This window comes from Pteropus alecto, unplaced genomic scaffold, assembly GCF_000325575.1.
Source record: "Pteropus alecto unplaced genomic scaffold, ASM32557v1 scaffold164, whole genome shotgun sequence".
Lineage (NCBI taxonomy): Eukaryota > Metazoa > Chordata > Mammalia > Chiroptera > Pteropodidae > Pteropus > Pteropus alecto.
Window position 1 is genome coordinate 214,936 of NW_006439568.1, and position 9,939 is coordinate 224,874.

The 9,939-nt window shown below is 38.7% G+C and overlaps 1 protein-coding gene and 1 non-coding gene across 5 annotated transcripts in view; one reads left to right on the forward strand and one right to left on the reverse strand.

Moving 5' to 3' along the window:
• The window catches only part of ST3GAL6 (ST3 beta-galactoside alpha-2,3-sialyltransferase 6), a 66,773-nt gene that overhangs the window by 3,512 nt on the left and 53,322 nt on the right, over window positions 1-9,939 (forward strand). The window lies entirely within an intron of this gene.
• Window positions 9,166-9,284, reverse strand: LOC112483678. Its single transcript, XR_003047725.1, has one exon. It is a non-coding gene; the product is annotated as a 5S ribosomal RNA (ribosomal RNA).

Below are 9,939 nucleotides of genomic sequence, written 5' to 3' on the forward strand. Positions count from 1 at the left end.
CAGAAGTACAGTTCCCTCACCTTTGGGAATCAGTAATGTCTCAGACTTGGTCAGGACCTTGGCTGCTATGCTGTCAGATTAAGAAGGGATGAGATTCTGGAGGTGAAGTTTTGAGGGTAAAAGAGAGTAAAGAGCAGTAGGATCTGAGTCTCTTCCCGATGTCTGTACCTCTTTTTCTTGGAGCGCTTTTGGTCATCTGGGGTGGGGTTGGGGGGACAGTAGGCAGCTTACTTTACTGCCACAACCTTCTGCATCTGGCCAGGGGCTTCCTTCTTCCAAGGACTGTTGGGAAAGAGGAAGGGGAGAGCAGCCAACCTTCAAGAAATTTTCTGGTCGTGAACACTGAAGCTGACTGAAAAGGTTCTCCTCTTCCACCAATCTCTCTCCCCTTTATACCTCAGACATAGTGTGCAAATGGCATCATTTTGTTCAGGAGCATGTAATGATGGCCTTAGAACAATGATTTACTTTTTATCTGGCTGGGAAAGGAAAGATCTGTAGGAGATGAGGAGAATAAGGCCCCCAGATGAGGAGATGGCAAGGAAAATAGAGACTGTATCAAGGGAAGCAGAGTCAGTCTTGCCTTCCACAGGTTACAGAAGCAGATCTGGAGTTGGTATGGCTGGCTGTGGGTCACAGTCATTGTGTCGGGAGGTGGGGGTGAAAAGGGAACAGAGAACGGTTTTTCAGTGGATCATGGGTGACATTCTGCATGGTCATCCATAATGTGAGACTTGAGATTCAACCAATATTTACTGAGTATCATGTAACAAGAAATGTTCTAGGTGCTGAGGGTGGGGATAGGGCATGCAGTGTTGAACAAAACAAAGACCGTTGCTCTTACAGAGCTTATTTTGTGTGTGTGGGGGAAATTGAGTCATTAAACAAGATACAAATAAATGAAAAAACATCTTTTAGATAGAATGAATGTTACAACAACAGTACAGCATGGGGGTGTGCTAGAGAGGGGATGAGGGGAAGCTACTTTAGAGCAATCAGAGAGGTTCTCTGAGGAGGTGATATTTGACCTGAGATGTGAATGGTGAGAAGGAGCCAGCCAAGTGAAGAGCAGAAGGAAGAGTATTGTATGCAGAGGAAACAGCAACTGCAAAGGCTGCGGAGGCATGAATGAATTTGGGGTGTTTGGAGAACTAAATGAAAACCGGTGCAAAAGAGGGAGAGAAGAAGAGATAAGTCAGTGAGGTAGGTGGGAGATAGCTTAGGTGAAGACTTCAAGTCAGAAAAGAGTTCGAACTGTTTTTTACAATTTAGTTTTTAAATTTTATTTTATTAGTTTCAAGTATATAGTACATTAGTTAGACATTTATATAGTTTATAGACTGATCCCCCTAATTGCTCTTTCTCTCCTCTGGCTCTCCACCTAGCCTATACATTCATGCTAACTGCATTCCCTATGCCATGCTCCCCATCTCTGTGACCATCTATCGACTACTAATTTATACTACTTTAACCCTTGAGCTACGTTTTAATTGTAAGGGGATGCCATTGGAGATTTTAAATTAGAGACTAATTCAGTCTTCACTCAGTGGGCAATGGGCTTTCCTGATGCATGTTCGTGCGCGCGCGCGCGCGCGCGTGCGCACGCACACACACACACATTTTTCACTCTCAGTTGGTTTTTCTTCTCCCTGTTAGTTGGCTATCACTGATTTCCCCTTCCTTGCCCTACGCCAGTGCCTGGGCAGATCCACACAGAGAAGAAGGGCTCAAAAGACTCTGCACAGTGTTTCTCCTTATTCTCTGAAATAAATTCATATTCTTATTTAGTTTCACATTCATGCATAAAACTCTCCAACACTAGCTCTGATTTCTCAACGTCTCTCCAGACTGAATATCTAGTTGTCTCTAAAAAGTCATTGGCTTAGCTGGTGACATCTGAAACTAGATACTAAAAATTAATTGTTTAGTCAAAAAAAAATTACAATTGATATCTTTTGGAAGACAATGATCGTTGCAAGAGATGATCATCTAAATACTTTGCCTTTTCCTGAACTCTTGCTCCCTCTCTCCCAGAGCCTCTATGAAGTCTGTTATGGAAGGTTTATTCTCTTTTAGAGTACAGTTGCAGTGGAAATGGACTCGTAATATTTCTCATGGGAGTATACTATGCCTGAAAAGTTTCATTTCTATTGGTTTTTGAAGATGATCTTGGCAGTATTAGAGTAGCTCCTAAATTATGAAAGTTTATGTCCAAGTTGATATCTTCATAGGTAGCTTCCATTTATCAGAAATGAACAGAAGGTCCCAGCATGTTATCTTTAGATTCCAGGGCAGCTCAGCACCAGCATATTCTCTGGGGAAGCTTGGTACACTCCTTAGAGAGCAAATTGTTTTTGTGATTCTTTAGCCAGATGCTCATTTATTAACTTACATACTTAATATCACTAACATACAAAACAACTCACTTTCAGCTTTTGTATCTTTTTGATTGATCTAGAGGCATAAAATCTGGAACACATTTCTATTTAAGAGGGCAGCAATGATGTTTTCTCTTCTTCACCCCTGTACCTCTTGTATCTGGTGCAATGTCCAGAACATTATAGATCAAGAAAACATTGGCCAAATGACTCATTCATGTCCATGGATTGACTCACAATCTTAATATATTAGCTCATTTATAACATCTTTATAACTGTTATGATCATCTTTGTAACTATTAGGATTATCAATTCGTCATCTCAAAAACTTTACCCATTGGAGAAAACATGTAATCCTTCTGGTTTTGAAAAGTTTCTTTCTTTTTGAAAATATTATAGTGTACTTATGCTGATAAGTAAGGGACTAGAATGTAAATGTCATCAGATGAATACTCTGAAGTTTGCTTTCATATAAAGTAAACTTTTAGCACTTTCATAATTCATAATTTATCAAAATTTGAGTTGGGTTAGTCAGGCTTCATTTACATTACTGAGGAAATACATGTGCCAAGAACGTGAATAACAAAATCATCTCTCTCTTTAATAGTACCACAGACATCTTTACATCCATAATTTTATGCACTTGAGTAGGCAGAGATTTGCTTTGCTGAAGTTCCAATGCTTATTATGGTATTTCTTAGGTTCTAATAGGTATCATTTAACCTAGTTTGAGACATAAACAAATGTCTTGGGGGTAAAAAGCCCTCCTTATCAAGATTGCTAGAGCTTCATAAAACTCAACAATAACAACAACAACAACAACAACAAATAATAATAATAATAATCCAATTTAAAAATGGGGAATTTAGACCTGGACAGATAATTTCCCCCAGAGGAAATACAGATGACCAACAGACATGTGAAAAGATGCTCAAGGTCATTAATCTTAGAGAAATGCAAATTAAGACCACAATGAGAGATATCACTTCACACCTGTCAGAATGGCTATCAATAGATCAAAGAACGAGTGTTGGCGAGGGCGTGGAGAAAAAGGAACTCATACACTGTTGGTGGGATGGCAAATTGGTACAGCCACTCTGGAAAAGTCTGAAGGTTTCCCAAAAACTTAAAAATGAATCTACCTTTTGACATAGTAATTGCGCTTCTGGGTATTTAGCCAAAGAAAACCAAAACAATAATTCATAAAGATCTATGCACCCCTATGTTCATGGCAGCACAATTTACAATAGTCAAAATACGGACACAACCTAAATGCCCATCAACAGATGATAGAATAAAGAAGTTATGATATATACAATGGAAAAAGTGAAATCATTTGCAACAACATAGATGGACCTAGAGGTTATTACGCTGAGTGAAATAAATCAGACAGAGAAAGAAAAATACCATATAACTTCACTTATATGAGGAATCTAAAGAACAAAACAAACTAATCAAAAACAAATATAGAGGACAGTCTGGTGACAGACAGAGGGAAGGGAAGTTAAGGGGCTGAGAGAATGGGTTAAAGAAGTACAAATTAGTGGTTGATAGATGGTCACAGGGATGAGGAATACTGCGTAGGGAATGCAGTTAGTAGTAATGTAATGGTTAGGAGGAGAGCCAGAGGAGATAAAGAGCAATTAGGGGGATTGTTTTATAAACTATATAAATGTCTAACCAATGTATTGTATACTTGAAACTAAAAAAAAAAAATAAAAAAATCAACAAGTTTGTCTTAAGAAAAGATTGCCAGAGCCGGGATGAAGGGGGAAGTGCCTGGCAGAGGGAACTGAGAGGCAGTCATGCAAGAGAGGGGCCCAGCTGTCAGCTCTTGGTGAGACTCTTAGTGACAAAGTTTCTCACAAAGGATGATGTCTTCAGAGGGCATCTTCTTGGTTAATAGATATATTCTGTATTCATATTTTAAAAATTATAAATATTTAAAGGTTCTGCCTTTTAGATTTGTCTTTTCCCACCTTACAAGGACATGAAGAGTTCCTCCCCTGCCCCCCACCTGATTTTAGTCCTCAGGTTGGTTATTTGCTCACTGTTTCTGACAGCCTGGAGGAGTTTTCCTCTTAGGAACTATTCTATTGGAAATATTTAGGCCAGCACCATAAAGGTGCTGCTTCTGCTAAAATAATAAAATAACATAATAAAATAAAGTATAAAATAAAAATGCTAATATAAAAATATAATGGTATAAATAAAATAAAATAATAAAATGCTTTTATCCAAATCTATGTGACCCTTTAGTATGCTTGAGTCCTTCATGCATTAAAGGATGGAGGAGGCAGAAATAAGGGAGTATGTACATTTTCTATGTTCAGGATAGAACCAAAGAATAAAAAGAGATTGGAGATTTCCTTTTATATTCCCTGACTTCTTTTTATGGGTAATATACAGTTAATATAAAATGTAGATAATATAACATAACATTTAATAATTAATAGAGACAATATAGAGTTATAAAACTGAACCTAAAGATTGGAAAATGGGTTATACAGTTACATTTAGATGACAGGAATGAAATAATAATCCTGGCATTCAACTAGGGTGTGAGTGCATTTTTAACTGCTTTTCAGCAACAGCAATTAATTTGATTTATAATTTTATTTCATTGATAGACTCTGAAAATTGAAGGAACTCTTGCAAATGATCTTTGTGAGAGAAAGGACACTGCTGTCAAAATGCTGTGGCTATTTGGAACCAATATTTCAAGTATATGTCGAAGTAAATTAGCTAATCCCTCTTGTTTGATCCCGGCTATGCTATAAACAAATTAGAAGTAATTGGATTTTTTCATAAGCAGGATATTAGGAGATATGTGTACTTTTCTGATCATGAAGTTCCTATAAATGTTTTCCTGCCATTGAATTTTTTGGAGGACAGATCCAGCCCACCTATAGCAAAAAATCTTTTTTTGCGGATTAGGTGGGTAGGGCTTTTATGCTTTAACTGTAAAATATTATACTCATATTCTCGTAAAAAATTTTCTACCTGAGCTCTCCACCTATGACCATGCACCATTCTTTTCATTATGCACCTTTTATAAAAACAGGCTTCAAGTGTGGTTTTAATTAGGGAATTTTTTTTCCTGCTCAAAAATCCAGAGAATCCCACTGGTTTTTGATGTTTTCTGCCATTTCATGTCATTAACTTTCTTTTTACTCTCCCATTTGAAACTGTAGTTACTGCAAGCCATCCAGTGTTTTAGCTTGGGGTGTTCTTTCCACTGTGTACTCCCTCATTTAAGCCAGAGTATAACCTGTGTTTGTTTTTCAGCTTCATAGTTTATAACTGCATGACTCTGAACAAGTTGCCTAATTTCTGAGCATCATTTTTCTTCTTTGTACATTTGAAATGATGTCCATATTATAATTATTGTAATAATTAAAAAGTAAACATATAATTTAGCCTAGCTTCTATCAAATTTCAAACATTTTATCAATATTACTTGCCATTATTATCATTATAATTCATTATTATAGCTATTATTTTAACTATATTCTTCAAATGTTAACATTTAACACGCTGAAAAGTCTTTGTGTTTGACCATATCTGTCTCTAATTTTTTCTCCACTTTCCTCTTAGCACCTGACTTCACTTTGTACTCAATCTACTCATGTTGTTGTATTCAATTTTTCTGCAGTGAACAGCAACAAATATTTGGACACGTATCATGTACCAGGTGCTGTTCTATTTATAACATGGGGATCTGTGGGCACAGTGGAGGGATGCAGCATGCATGCGTGTATGTGTGTGTGTGTGTGCACATGTGTGTGTGTACATGTGCACATGGGCTGGGGATGAAATCTGTTGAATAGTACTAAGAGTTTTTCGAATAAACGAGAGTTAAGAAGAAAAAAAACTATTCAGATGTCCATTTAAAAACTGAACATCCTTTAGTTTGAATTTTTTAGTTTCATAAGTATGATTTATAATATGAGTTATAGTTATGCTTATTCTTGAAACAGCTTTATGTATGCTTTTTCTTAGACACTCTGTCCTCGTCCAAATGCAGGATGGGGGTATAAAGAGAAGTTCTCTTTGAAGTGCAGAATCTTAACATGATTCCGATTTATGGTGGGGAGCAGGGAGGCTGGAAGGTGAGAGAGGAGGGAGGGAGAGCGTTCTAGGCTCCTGGAATAGGAGGCACTGAGGCCTGAAACAGTGTGATTTAGAATTGTGAGAAGTTTGGTGCTCTTAGAGCATAACATTCCAAGTCAGGCATTTTAGGAGATGATGCAGCAGACAGTGCAGATGTCCTCTAGATCAGACACAGACTCAAACACAGGGCCTATATATTCACATCTCCCTATAAGACTATGCGCCTTACAGACTGTCAGTCTATATGGACAATTTGTAATAGGCAGATTCTGCACATTGCTTCTGAAGTTGGACTTGGATTTACATATGGCATGGCATACATCTTCCATTTTCTGTTTTCAAAAGAAAATGATCAAAACATTAGTAATGGTAACGTGTAATTGATGTTAGAGTTCTCGTTTTTTAAAAAAAACCTAAGTGTTTGAAACAGAGAGATAATATCATTTGGGACTTCTGAACCATGGAGTTTATATGAAATTTGAGAGTAGAGATATCCAAGGAGAACAGTGAGTAAGTTCACTACAAATTTATGGCTTCTTTCAGTGCTTTCCTAATACTTTTTATAGACTAGAAAGCTAATAGAATAGGAAGCTGTTCTTCCAATCACAGTTTCATTTTCTGTAATTATGTGCTTGATAATTTATTTGTAAAATTTTGATAAATATATGATTTTTATTTTTTTTGTTTGCATTGCCATTAAGTTTTGGCTTCCTTTCTCCTCTCATTTTTAAGGCATCACTCGGTTTTTAATATATTGGTATATTCAGAGTTTATGCAATATCTGATGTTAAATGTCTGAATTATAATTCTAGAAAACCTTAGATGTTTTTACTCTCAAAATATGTGTTTTGCTAAGTTTGACTGGTGTCCAGTGTATTTTAACTCTGTCTTTTGGTGTTGATTTCTCTTGGTAGGAAATTAAGCAATAGGACACAAAACAACCTAACCACAAGAGCTTAAAATTCCCAGAGAATTAGAAGTGAAAGAAAAAAACACTGGAACTTACTTGAACTGTAATTAGCCTGAAAATGGAATGTGTGGGAGAGGTCCGCAGGGAGGCTGGGAAAATAGAGCAAAGCAAGAAGTGTCTGAGCATGTTTCAGCACTGTTGAGGAGAGAATGCGCCCTTAATATGGGTCTGTGCTTATCAAACAACTTTTTACTTATCACCCGTGGATTTGCCTATAGAAGTTACCAATTTGCCGTTTTTATAGACTTTTCGGCACTTGTATTTTTCTCACTATAAGTGAATTACTTTGCCGTTTCCAGTTACACACCAGCCTGAACCAGCAAGGGTGAGCAGCTAGCACTTGGGTTGTGGCCCCTCCTAGATAATGCCCCCCTCTTAAGGTCTACCTGGGCTGCAAAACCTTCTATTTCTTGGGCAGCTCATGTTCTCTAATGCTTTTTAAAGTAAAGTTTTTATGGAAGTATATCAGAGATACAGAAGAGTACATACACTGTATGAGTATGGCTCATACATTTCCTTTCAGTGAATGCACCCATGTAACCTACCTCCAGGTGAAGAACTAGAACATTATCTGCCCTCCAGATGAGCACCGCATGCTCTACCCCCAGTCACAGTTTCCTTTCTTAAATGTAACCACTCTTCAGACTTTCACCACCATAGGGTAATTTTTCTCTGTGTCTCTTTAATTTGAATTAGCCCCCCGAGTATTCTGAATGGCCCAAGAGCTTCAGAGTCCTGGCTGAGGGTGAGGACTGAGCAGCCCAAGAAGAGTGTTATAGTTTGAATTTGTCCCCTCAAAAGGCATGTTGAAGTCCTAACTCCCAGTACCTCAGAACGTGACCTCGTTTGGAAATGAAATCATTGCAATGCAATTAGTTAGGTGGTATTACTGGAGTAGGGTGGGCCCCTAGTCTAGAATAACTGGTGTCCTTGTAAGAAACATCCATGTGAAGACAGACCCAGGGAGAACACTATGTGATGCCAGTGGATTGGAGCAATGCATCTCTAAGCCAAGAAACACCAAGGAGTGCCAGCGAAACACTAGAAGCTACAGAGAGGCCAGCAAGGATTCTCAGGTTTCAGAGGGAGCATGGCTCTGCCAACACCTTGATTTTAGACTTCTAGCCTCCAGAGACAGTGTATTATGTGACAAGTGTACTGTAAAGCAATATATTCTGTTGTTGTTAGCCATTCCATTTGTAGCACTTTTTCCTTTCAGCCTTAAGAAATGAATATAGAGGGTCTGTGGTGGGTCTGATTCCCTGAACCCTCCTCTCTGCATCCCCCTGAGGGTATCTGACCCTTGGTTCTGGAATTGCTCTGGCTACCCCCTGTCCAAGCTGCTCCTGTCTGGCCTGGCTCACAGAGTATCCTCCTTTGCCCCTGGTTGCTCTATGTCTCTGATGTGCCCTATAGGCAGACAGAGGTTTCAACACTATTCTATGGCTTTTTATTTCTTCACTCTACCCTTCACTAGTATTTTTGAGACCCATCCAATTTGGTTTCCTGACATGCCCCAGAGTAAGCCTTGCCAATCAGCCCTCTGTGCCTTCCCATCACTGCTGATCTGGCTCTTTGCTGAGGTGTCCTTACCCCTCCTCTCCGGCCCAGAAGGGGTCACAATCTCCATCCAGTTTTCCCCAGTTCCTCTGGGCCAGAATCATCTTTAGTAGGAAAATAAATCCAACTTATTTTTTATTTTTATGCCTACAGCACCTGGTCTTCCGAGTTGGTCTCCCATCCAAGTACTAACCAGGCCCGACCCTGCTTAGCTTCCGAGATCAGACAAGATCGGGCATGTTCAGGGTGGCACGGCTGTAGACAATCTAACTTATTTTTTAAATGGAATCCCTATTTTCAGGTAGTTTGGCATATTGTAAATAAACGTTTCATTTTGCTGTACTTACACATATCAAAGGCCAGTTCTCATTTGAGAAAATAAGAATGTCCTCGGATCAAAAAGCAGCCAAACAATTTGGCTGTAGTTATTAGTAAGGAACTATGCAGAGCATAGTAGATGGCGGAGTACTCGCTTCAGAGGACTCGTTCTATGCCGCCTTACGACTTACCTGTTTTTTATTCTGGACTGAGTTTCTGGTGTTACGGGAACCACAAGGATTGTACTGTTGTGAACTCCCCAGGGTTAGTCCACAGACTCGGGCCACTTTCTGTGCTCTTCTTTTGTGCTCTTCCTTTGGGACCTAGGGACTTGCTGGTAGCTTTTGTCCTAAATGCTCTTAGCACAGATTCTGTTCCTTAATCTCGTATGCCCATAGCAGGGAGCGATTGCAGAGTGGATGTGTGCTCCTAAATTGCCCCTTCCTTTCAGTTCAGAAGCCCTTTCTCACTAGTAACTATGAGCAAGTGTTCAGGACATTTAAAAAAAAAATCACAAATGTGGGAAGTTTTCAAATTTTAAGTAATTTTAATTTTTGTTTCTGGTCTATTTGTGGTTCCTTTTCTCTTGCTAAGCCTCTT